The 12,481-nt window shown below is 39.6% G+C and overlaps 1 protein-coding gene and 1 pseudogene across 8 annotated transcripts in view; both read left to right on the plus strand.

Annotated features, from left to right (window-relative positions):
* The window catches only part of ST6GALNAC3 (ST6 N-acetylgalactosaminide alpha-2,6-sialyltransferase 3), a 595,740-nt gene that overhangs the window by 29,636 nt on the left and 553,623 nt on the right, over positions 1-12,481 (plus strand). The window lies entirely within an intron of this gene.
* On the plus strand, positions 10,649-10,785 carry LOC116745547 (annotated as a pseudogene).

A 12,481-nucleotide genomic window follows, 5' to 3' on the forward strand; every position in this document is an offset into this window, starting at 1 on the left:
GGAGCATTTAATCCATTCAAGTTTTAGGTAATTATCAATATGTATGCTCCTATTACCATTTTCTTAATTGTTATTGGTTTGTTTTTGTAGGTCCTTTTCTTCTGTTGTGTTTCCCACTTAGAGAAGTTCCTTTAGCATTTGTTATAGAGATGGTTTGGTGGTGCTGAATTGTCTTAGCCTTTGCTTGTCTGTAAAGCTTTTGATTTCTCTGTCGAATCTGAATGAGATCCTTGCCAGGTAATCTTGGTTGTAGGTTCTTCTCTTTCATCATTTTAAATATATCACGCCACTCCCTTCTGGCTTGTAGTGTTTCTGCTGAGAAGTCAGCTGTTAACCTTATGGGAGTTCCCTTGTATGTTATTTGTCGTTTTTCCCTTGCTGCTTTCAATAATTTTTCTTTGTCTTTAATTTTTGTCAATTTAATTACTATGTGTCTCTGTGTGTTTCTCCTTGGGTTTATTCTGCCCGGGACTCTCTGCGCTTCCTGGACTTGGGTGGCTCTTTACTTTCCCATGTTAGGGAAGTTTTCGACTATAATTTCTTCAACTATTTTCTTGGGTCCTTTCTCTCTCTCTTCTCCTTCTGGCACCCCTATAATGCAAATGTTGTTGCATTTAATGTTGTCCCAGAGGTATCTTAGGCTGTTTTCATTTATTTTCATTGTTTTTTCTTTATTCTATTGCATGGCAGTGAATTCCACCATTCTGTCTTCCAGGTTACTTATCCGTTCTTCTGCCTCAGTTATTCTGCTATTGATTCCTTCTAGTGTATTTTTCATTTCAGTTATTGTGTTGTTCATCTCTGTTTGTTGTTTAATTGTTCTATGTGTTTGTTCTTTAATTCTTCTAGGTGTTTGTTAAACATTTCTTGCATTTTCTCAATCTTTGCCTCCATTCTTTTTCCGAGGTCCTGGATCATCTTCACAATCATTATTCTGAATTCTTTTTCTGGAAGGTTGCCTCTCTCCACTTCATTTAGTTGTTTTTCTGAGGTTTTATCTTGTTCCTTCATCTGGTACATAGCCCTCTGCCTTTTCATCTCGTCTATCTTTCTGTGATTGTGGGTTTTTTTCCATAGGCTGCAGAATTGTAGTTATTCTTGCTTCTGCTGTCTGCCCTCTGGTGGATGAGGCTGTCTAAGAGCTAGTATTTATTCTTGATTTAGGCCTTAGAACACTTTAATATTATTTATGTCTCTTTTGACTTACAACCTTGTCTTATATGTCATTACAGTTGTGTATTTTACTTCTATATATTGCAAATACGCAAGGTATTATTATTGTTTTACACAATCATTTATTCTGATTTACTCATATATTCTGTTCTTTGCTCTCCATTTATTCTTGTGTCATTGATTTTTCATCTGGGTTTACTTAATTTTTGCCTGAAGAACAAATGTCCTTTAGTGTTTCTTTTATTGTGGGTCTGCTTGTGACAGATTCTTTCAGTGTTTGTTTGTCTGAAATGTCTTTATTTCACCATCATTCTTAAAGGATATTTTCCCCGTGCATAGAATTCTAGGCTGTCAGTTAGCTTCTTTCAACACTTTAAGGATATTCACTTATTTCTGGCTTCCCTTGTTTATATTGATAAGTTAAAGTCTAATTTTTGTTCCTTTATTTTTCCTTTGACTGATTTTAAGTTTTCTGTTTGTGGTTTTCAGCAGTTTTTTTTTTTTTTTTTTTTGCGGTACGCGGGCCTCTCACTGTTGTGGCCTCTCCCGTTGCGGAGCACAGGCTCCGGACGCGCAGGCTCAGCGGCCATGGCTCACGGGCCCAGCCGCTCTGCGGCATGTGGGATCTTCCTGGACCGGGGCACGAACTCGTGTCCCCTGCATCGTCAGGCGGACTCTCAACCACTGCGCCACCAGGGAAGCCCTCAGCAGTTTTAAAGTAATATGCTTAGATGAAGTTTTCTTGTTATTAATTCTGCTTGGAATTTCTAGGGCTCCTTGCCTTAGCTCCCTCTAAGGCCAGATGTTATTCTTCAGTTTTGGAAAGTTCTCAGCTATTATGTTGTTAAATATTGCTTTCTTCCATTCACTCTTCTCTCCTCCTTGGGCTATAATTACTTTTATTTACTTTATTAATTACTTGGGCTTAATTACCATCTCACTCTATCCTATAATGTATCTTTTCCTGTATTTTCCATCATTTGTCTTTCTGCACTCCACTCTAGCTTTCTTCTGACTTCTAATTCCTACTTCAGCAGTATCTATTTTACTAAAGCTAAATTAATTCATTAACTTATTAGTTTTAGTTAATATATTTTTAGGTCTAAACTTTCCATTTGGTTCTCTTTCTTTTTGAGTTTTCCATTTATCTTAATTTCTTAGGGCATTTGTAATAATTTCCTATATTACTAAAAAGTGAATGGCCTAAAACAACAGAAATTTATTCTCTCATGGTTCTGGAGTCTGTAAGTCTGAAGTCAGGGTGTTAGCAGGGCCACACTGCCTCTGGATGCTCCAAGGAGGAATCCATTCCTTTCCTCTTTCAGCTTCTGGTGGCATTTCTTCTCTTGTGATCACATGTCTCTGTGCTCCATCATCACATTGTCTTGTCCTCTGTGTGTCTGTCTTAAAACTCCTTATGCTATTATCTTATAAGGATGCATCTGGTTTCATTTTGGGCTCACCTGGGTAATCCAGGAATAGCTCCTCCTTTTAGCACCTGTAATTTCGTCACACCTTTTACCATGTAAGGTAATATTTATTCCTTTGCCATATGAAGTAATATTCACAAGTCTCAAGAATTAGGACATGAACATATCTTTTGGGGGGCCACCATTCACCCCACTATACCATTCCATGTTGAAATTTCTAACCTTGTAAAAAGTAAAACTTCTAATAAAAAGTTTCAGATAATTCCAAATATAGAGCCCTGTGGATATATTTCTGTTTCTCTTGTTCCTGCTGGTTTTTATTTATATCTTCTTATCTTCTCATGTGCTTAGTTATTTTTAATTGTGTGTGAAATATTATATTTGCACAGTTGTTTGCAGATATAATTTTTGGTCAACGTTATCCAACTCTAGAGGGGATTAAGTTTGCTTCTGCAAGTCCTTGGAGCGTTAGCATTCTAGAAGCACCTTATTTCAGTTTCAGAACTGAGATGGTTTGAAGATAAGCCACAGTCTTCTGCAGGGGCCTGTTAGCTTTTTTTTCTTCCTTCCTGCTAAGGTGTAGCTCTTTGGGGATCCTAACCCAAATGCTCAGGTCTATTCACCCTATTTCCAGCAGACTGTGAACACAGATCTCTATCCCCCTGGCTCTTCAAAGCATCTGTAGAGGGAAAACGGGTCCAAAATGTTGTTCTCTTTTCTCTGGACTTCCTTACTTCCCTTGATTCTCATTTAATGCCCCACCCCCACCCCCCATCTGGTTGACTTTGGGATGTTTTTAAGCATTTCATAAATATTTTGTCTATCTTTCCTTCTTGTCTTTGATGGAAAGATTTATCTGGCAGATCTGGCATATCTAGTGGCTTATTATCAGAAGCAGAAGTCTCCCTGAAGCTTTTCTCTTCTATCTTAAATTTTTATGATGAAAAATTTCTGACATCACAAAAGTAGAGAGAACAGTGCAAAGAACTGTGGCCCATACCACCACCCAAATTCAGCTGTTATCAAGGTTTTGTTATGTTTGCTTGAACATGTTCATGATGTATGAGAAGAGAAAGTTAGAAAGCAGGGCAGTATTTAAACAGAGTCGTCCCTTTACCTCTTACGTCCAGCATCAGAGGCAGGACTTCTTCCTTGGTTACAGCTGTGTCCTCAGCTCCTAGCATAGGCTGTAGCTGTTGCATATTTTGCACTTTGTGAGCTCCTGTTGAATGAATGAAATATTCTGTTAACCATAGACTGTTGAAGCTGGAAGAGGTCTTAACTTACCAAAAGGAACCTCAGTTTATAGAAGGAGATGCTGAGATCCTAAGATTTGAGATGTGTTGAAGGTCACATAGATGCATAGTAGAGTTAGGCCAAGGTCCTAGCTCAGGGCTTTTTCCAATTTCTATACTTCTTCCCCACTTTGCTAGCTGTTTAACTACCACTTTTTCTTCTCTTCTGATAAAACTGAAGTTTAAGAGCATTTCATTACAAGTATGATGATATAACATGGCATTAAGATATGACCAGGCAAGTTTTATTGGCCATTACTACCTGCCTCAAGTGAGTGGCGAAGCCTTTGACCACTCGAGGCATATAGTAATAGCTCCATAAAATACATGCTGGATTGTTAGTGCTATTATCATCTGGCTATTACATTTCCTAAAATTATTGTACAAATACCACTTTAAACAATTTTCTTTTTCTCTTTTTTTTCTTTTTAACTGGGAAGATTAGCCTTCTTTTATGAGGGACAATTCTTCATTTGCTAAAGAAACTAGAATTGTCAGTTAACTTGGAAATTTCTGAGTATGAGCATTGGAGTCAGACTCATCTGTGTTCATGTATTTGCTTTCTTATTTACTGGCTTTACAACATTTAGGCAACTTTCCTAACCTCTTTGAGCCTTCGTTTTCCCTCCTGTCAAATAACAACAAAATACCTATCTTTTAGAATTCATATGCGGAAAACACCTAACATAGTCCTTTGAGCATGGTAAACAGTCAGTAAATCAAATATTGTTGTCATTATTATGAGGTTTAATTGTATGTTGTTGTGATGATGAATGCAAAAGGGAATTTTTTTCTTTTGATTAGTCAATTTATTTGTAAGATTAAAAGATGTCTCAGAGCACTAACATGAACTTTAGTTTAATTCCTTATTAATAAAAGAGCTAATGTGAGTTGAACATGTGCGCTGTTCCAGGCTGTGTACTTAGTGCTTAGGTACACTGTTTAATCCTGACTTTATGAGATAGGTGCTGTTATTATCCTCACAGGTGAAGCAATTTAGAAGTTAAATGATTTGTCTGAGATTTTCAAGCTGATAAAGAGACAGAATTCATAGGAAACCCAGTGTTCCCCTTGCCTGTGGTCTTAACTGTTCTGCTGTACTGCCTCCCTCCAGGACTTCTGAAGTTCACAGTTGATGCCAGGGAGTTCACTGAAAAGAAAACATGTCTGATAAAAATTAAAATTGAGTGGGGAGAATTGGATCAGGAAAATGTTGCTAATGCAGATGGCTCTTGCTCATTTGGAGGCTGATGGAGGGCTTGGCTGAAAGTCTACACTGGTGCTTATTTTGAAGGTGGCCATGGTTAAACAAATGAATCATATAAACAAAGGGAATCTTGAACCTATTTAAGTAAATAGACTTTTCCCAAGCATTTTACCACTTCTCCACCTACAAAATTTAATGCAATTTGTTCTAACATGTTTATGATTATAGTCCCTTCAGACGTTCTCTGCTTGGCACACTTTTGGACATTTGTTGATTACTTTTTAGCATCCACCTCCTTTTTCTCACAGCACCTAGATAATTCTTTTGGGAACCATTTTATACCTCATTTGATAGCAGCCACTTAACCTGGGGGGGGGGATGGACCCTGATTGGCAGGACCCATCTTTCAAATACCATCCTTCTTGAGGAGGATGGCAGACCTCACCCAGTCATTACTTAAGTCAGTGTATAACATTTTCCCTGTCTATGTTGATGAGGTCAGCACTGGGCATGTGATCTAAATTGGTCAAGTCAGTGTGAAGCACAGGACTTTTGTTTGAGAAAGAGAAAATTGCTCTTTCTCTGCATGGTCTGGGCTGCCCATGTGAGGCTTGGTGCTGCTGCAGCCATTTTGCTTCCCTGAGGTAAACCAGCCTAAGGATGATGCAGACACAAGGAGGAGGGCAAAGGTGAAAGAATTGCAGAGAGGGTGAGCTGGAGCAATGATCAAAACCGTCTCTAAAGTTTATCCTACTGCCGGACTTTTTTGGTACATGAACTAATAAGTTTCATTTGTTGTCTAAGCTCATTTAAGTTGAGTTTCCTGTTTCATGCACTTGAACTTATGCTAACATTTTATTGCATTGTACATATACATTTCCTATGATTTGGGTTTTATGGTAATAGAGATTGAACCTCCCTATCATTGATTAGGATAAGCAAAGTTTAAGTATTAAGGCAAAACTCCCTGGCAGAGAGCAATGTTGTCCGTGTTATTGAGGGCCGTGTAGCCTCTTGAGATGTCCTGGCAAGATTTTTTTTTTTTTTTTTTTCTTTTTTGCAGTACGTGGGCCTCTCACTGTTGTGGCCTCTCCCTTTGCGGAGCACAGGCTCTGGACGCGCAGGCTCAGCGGCCATGGCTCACGGGCCCAGCCGCTCCGCAGCATGTGGGATCTTCCCGGACCGGGGCACAAACCCGTGTCCCCTGCATCTGCAGGCGGACTCTCAACCACTGTGCCACCAGGGAAGCCCTGGCAAGATTTTAGATGTGTTATATTGTAGGTCTTCTCTGTAAGCCTCTCTACTGTGGGTCACTCTCTGTTTTACCCAGTTATGTGATATCTGTAACCCTCACTTTCCACATCTGTAAATTCAGGAGAGTAATAGTATCTACTTTATTTGGGGGGTGTAAGGCCTAAATGAGCTGATTTGTGTAAAGTGTCTAGCATAGCGTATGTCACCTAGTGAATGCTTAATGAGTGTTGGTGGTTTCTATTATTGGTATTATTATTGTTTTAGTTAGTTTTCTTAAAATTCTCTCCCAGAGCAAAACTTTGTTCCCTTTTTAGACCTCATGCCTAAAAAATTGAACAGTGTTGATCAGAGCAAGAGGGGCAGACAGAGAAGTTTTGCGAAGTCGATAAAATGACCTTGGAAACTCTGTCATTTCCCTTCTATGCTGTGCTTCTCAGACTTGGAGCTCTGTGAGCGGGCCCTGGTCTGTGCTTTGACCTTAGCGGTAGGCCTTGTGCTTGGGATGACTGTGTCCTCCACGTGATTCTGTTGATGGCCTGCAGGGCTCTGTGCAGGAGTCATCGGAGGGTGCCGCCGAGTTCTTTGTGAGCTGAAGAATCATGTCACTTGGTGAGGTGAGGCGGAGCAATAGCAAGAAAATACCTTTTTTTGCCTTTTTGAATTAAGCAAACAAAATCCATTATTCAAATATGAGGAATGGTAATTTTTAGATGGACGAGAGTGAACTTATTAATAACAATGACAGCAGTCTGGGACAGAGAATGATGACGGAAATCAGGGGACCGAAGTCTATAAATAAATAAAATAGTGGCACTTCCTAAGCATCTTTCCTGCCCCAGGCTCACTGCTGCTGTCAAGGGAAATATGTGTGTGGCAGCATTCACTCCGAAAAGGGAACACGTATATATTTCCCTGTGTCTGAGATTTGTACATTCTGAAGAGCCTAAAGACGATTTTTTTGCTATCTTTCTGAGAAATTAACTTCTGTTTTTCCCTTCCTGTGAGCCAAAAGAATAGTCATCACATGCTCCCCGCTCATGAGTTTATGGAAAGAAACATAGGCCTCACTCGGGGTCTTCACCAACTGGGTAGGGTTTAATTGGTCATGGAGGAAATTTCCAGTGCTGGTTTGCAGTTGTCGTACATGCACACCTCCAAGTCTGTGTGGGCTGGGCCCCTCTTTGCGGACTAACTTCTTCCCTGACTAATCCCATGAGTACATGGCCAATGAGAATAAAAGCAACTGTTGCTAATTAAGTACTCATCAAACACATTATTCTTTAAATGTGTTCTCATTCTATCTCATAATAATCAATAACCCAATGATATCTGTCCAATTTTTATCCTCATTTCACTGAGGAGGGTTTAAACGGAGGCTCGGAATGTTCAGTAACTTGCCCAGGATACAGTCTTAGGAAGTACAGCCCCGCTCAACCTCAGGTTGGTCTGCCACCGGAGGATGTGTTCTTAACAACTATTCTACTCTCCCTTGATGCCATGATTATTCCCTTGCCTTGTAAATATTCTTGTATGTGGTATTATGCTTGTGTTCTTATTATTCTTGGTATGTAGAGGCATCTTTCTGCTTGCTTCTGCTTCCAGTTCCTTCCTTATTAATCAGTATGCACCTCTTTATGACTGAGCCCCTTTTTCCTATTGCCCTACTCTCTAGCCCACCTCATGTTTACATACAGTCCTGTGGGTGGACCAGAGTGGGTAGCCCATGCGCATAGGCTTTGACAAAGATGCAATGTGGAGAAGAATGGAAGCTTCTGTGGCAGGTCTAGGCTCTTTTTTCCACCTACTTCTTCCTTCTGCACCCCAGGGTACTTACTGTCCTTGTCTTTTTGCTCCTACATGCCTTTCCATTATTCTTGCGGCTCACATTCTGACATTCTGTCTGGAGACATTTAGATCTCCTGGCATCTAGGCTACAGAGCCCTACTTGAAGCAATTTTCAAAAGTGTGGAAAAGAGTTATATATAAAGAGTAATGTTTGGTAAAAGAACTGAGGGACAGAACAGCAACTTGGTCAGAGCCTGGCTCTTACATATGTGGTAATAGCTCAATATCTCCAATTTTCTTTCCACCATCTTCTTTAAAATGCTTCCAAAGAAGAATTTGATCGTGGAATGTTATGACTGGTGGTAAGCTGCTCTCCCTGAGTTCATTTATTCATTTATTCAACAAACAGTTATTGCCTGTACTCCTTAAGGTTCCTAAATTTCATTGGCTCACCAATGTTTTTATTGAAAGCTATGGGTTCTTTTTCCATAAAAATCCACAGCATTGCATGTAGTTTGAACAGATTCATGGGCCTTTGAAGCCCATCTGAAGACTCCCAGCTAGGAACCCCAGCTTTGTGATGTACCACCTTTCTTGTTTAATCACATTCTAATCTCCAAATCAAGGCCTTCTTCATTTATGAATGTAGAGAGAAATTCGACCCAGATTCTTGGATGGCACTGGTTCAGCCAAGTTCTGTTTGTTCATCACTGAAACTATATAAGGCTGTTAAAAAAGAAAGAAAGTAACTGTGCGGAATTACTCATGATCAAAGAGGTGTCCTTAGCAAAGGTGCTATCATCATCCATCAGCCTTCTGAAACTTGGTATGTAGGGAGGGTCTCTAAAATATTTTATGGGGAATTTAAATAATTTGTTTGAAATAAAGGTCCTAGGAGAGAGGAAAAAGAAAATCTCAGGTGTGATTTGGCATAGTGGGTTAGGTAAGTCTCAGTCGTTTTGAAAAAAGTAATACCAATACAATGAGTTCTCAGATCTGTAGATGTCTTTGTGTATGTATATGTGTGTGTGTGTAATGTCTGAAGAAAATGAAGATTTTTACACCTAAAGGAAAAGAGCATCTTCCTTTGGGGTTCCTTAGTCCACAGCAGTATGACAGCTAATCAGAAAGCTGCCACTCTGTGAGGGGTTTCATTGACTCTGTTTTCATCTTATTTTCTTGGATGATTTATAGTTTCTCTGACAGGTCTGGTGCACCCTTTGCATTCCTAGGAGGAATCATACATCACTCAGAGTCCTAGAATACAGGAAGAGAACCACAGGACCTGGGCTTCATTGCTGTTGTGGTTTACACTGACTTCTGTCATAAACAGAAGTTGACTGGTTACAAAAAAGCGAATGGAATTTTTTGCTGACTTTCTGGTTACACACTCACTGCTCCCTCTCCAGTAAGAGTAACAGGAGAGTTCTCAAGCTAGAGTGGCATTGTGTTTCCACGCAGAAAACCAGAGCCTCCTGTAAACTGAGGTGAGGTGAAAAGGGCATGAGATCCCAGGGCTGGACATTTGTCTTTTGTTTTTAGGAGCTGTGGTATAATTGGTCAAAGGGACTCATTATCTGGAGCTTCCCATATGTCATTCTGGAATGTTCTGCTCAAAGGAGAAGAAGCCAAGTCCTATCTTCACCTTCCTGAAGTCTTCAGTGGCTCCTGACCGTTGGGTGGTGTGTTCTGCTCAGTGCCAGACTATTTTGCTGGAGCATTTTGGAGAGCCCAGATTCCTCTCTGGTCTGGCAGATCCCCTCTCAGGCTGAGCAGGGAGTGGCTGAGGCCATATCTGCGTTGCTTGCTCCTGGCGTTGCCTGCCTGTCAGGGCACCACGCAGAGCCTGGGTGAAGTCATTCTTCCCTGAAAACCGAGATGGGAAATTTCTTCTGAAGTATAGGAACTGACTGAGAAGGTTAAGAAGAGCCTAGCTGAGAATAAGGCTGAGGAGTGTGTCCTTTCAGGTTTAGAAAGGGATCACATTACTTTTACTTCTAGGGTTTCTTCTACTAACAAATTATTAAGATGAATTTCCACTGTAAAAAAAATGGCCATTTGAAAGTCTTTGAAAACGTACTAAATTAAGCATTCATTTTTAAAACTCTAAGGCACAGTATGAGAAGATCAGGCAGTGAGCTGAGAATTATCATTGAAGTTTAATTAGTCTGTTTGCCTCTTGATATCTGGATGGAAACCAATGGGGCTGGCCATGCTCATTTCTTCTTTCTCTACCTTCTACCCACAGGGCCTCATTATAATTCCTTTTCATTCTTTTAGTTCCCTCGTATTGTCCACATCCTCTCCTCCCCTGGAATCTTGCTCTCAGGAAAGCATCTGATCTCAGTTATTTATAGCTTATAAATCTTAATGTGAATGTAAGCCTGGATAGTGATACTCCTAGGGGAATTAGAATGATATCACTTACTATGAATTAGAAGTCTTGCTTCTTTTATGAAGGAGGTAGAGACCAGTACCTAAACACATTTCAAAAATAAATTTGAATACTTACCTGGCAGGGGAGATACCATGATCAAGAAGGTGGTTTTCCCAGGGTGAGGCTCATCCATTATGCTCGGGTGTGGTGAGCCCTACGATTTCCCCAAAATGTGGGAAACTCGACTGCATCATTTGTCTAAATGAATGCTGAGTGTAACAGAGATATCAGATATGGAAATAAAATCCTGTAGGCAGAGTTTGACCATGAGAACATAGCCTCATATAGAAATCGGCAGAAATCTAAGCAAGAGATTTGTATTTCTACTGGGCATGGAGTTGAGGGGGTTCTTAGCCAATCTTTAAGATTTATCTAGATCTTAAAGGACAGATGAGGTTGAGGAGTTCCCAAATGACATTGTTATGGGATCTTCTCTGCAAACCTAGAGCTCTGATAAAGTAATGGTGGGTGGGCAACTTTGTAAGACCCTGGAAGGAAGAAGAAGAAGAACCTGGAATGTGTTCTTATATGCTTTTGATTATACCTTTGGCATGATGTGATGACCTCTTCCAGCTCTCAACAATGGCTTCCTTTTGGCTAGAGGTTGTTTGACTGCTTCCGAGTGATCCTGAAAACATAATTCCTTGATTTCATCTGTGGCCACTTATAACTCATTGATGGCTGTCTTGCCTACTGTTGTTTCCTGGGAATTCTTAGAGAAATTCTGAGATAAACAACTCCTTTGTCTGTGGAAGTTAGCTTTGGAAATGACAAATGAAATTTTTATCTTCAAGTCGTATGTACTATCCAATCCCAGGTGGATAAAAACTTATGTATATTTAACAGTTTCTCTGAAAAAGTATAGGAAGCATTGGCACCAAGATATTAACTAGAGTAAGAGGTCCCATTATAGTTTTCATAGCATCCTATCCTGTATTTTTTTTCTTGTAGCATTTATCAGAATTGCAATTCATTACTTGTGTAATGGTTGGTTATCAGTTTCTTTCCTAGAACAAGGACTGTGTCCTACACCAGGCCCAGAGTAGTGTTAACTAAACTTCTGAGTGATAGAATGAGAGGCGCTTATTTTCTTGTTTCTGGTTTTCTCTAGTTTTACAACTTCTACCATGAGCATATTTTTTTTTCCTCATTACAAAATATAAGTCTTACTAAAATGAAGGGTGCATAATTAAGTACTCTATTACTTTTAAGAGAAGATATTTGTGCAGCTGAAGAAAAAACCTCCATGGAAAGAACTAGCAAAGAAAGGGACATATGGAAGAGTGTGTGGAAATGATAAGTTTACTCTCCTGGATCTGAGAGCTTGCTAAGTGGAGGAGATACCCTAAAGGGAGTACAAAGTGTGCTGAGATCAAGAAGAGAGAATCCTCGTAATAGCAGATAATTGACCTGGCAACTTTATCTTCACTTAAAATAATGACACAGTTCATAGTTTGTACTCTACCTTTTAGAATTGGGCTTGTTTTTTCAAGAAAAAAATAAGTGAGACGGTTACTGTAGAATCACTTGTTGGATGTATTATGTTTCAGGATATATTTCCAGGCACTTCATGGTGGAAATTTTGCCTTTGGGGGTTAGGCTTGGTTTTCATGTATTTTCTGTGTCAGTATATTTTAGTATGTCTTTAAGTAAATTGGGTAGCAAACTCTCACCCCCAATGATTTATGACTGATTTGGGAGTAGCTATAATTTTTTTTTAATGTCAGAAGCATTTAAATTTACTACATGACAATCATATTCCAAAGTCACACTTAGTAGTAAAACCACAGAAGAAGTCATTTACACTTAACAGGGACTGTAGGTCTTAAGCAATGGTCGTTTGGTAATGTATCTTTTGATTTTAGGTTGAAAAGAAGCTTGATGTTTTGGGGTCTCTGGT

Source organism: Phocoena sinus, chromosome 1 (genome assembly GCF_008692025.1).
Source record: "Phocoena sinus isolate mPhoSin1 chromosome 1, mPhoSin1.pri, whole genome shotgun sequence".
Taxonomy (NCBI): domain Eukaryota; kingdom Metazoa; phylum Chordata; class Mammalia; order Artiodactyla; family Phocoenidae; genus Phocoena; species Phocoena sinus.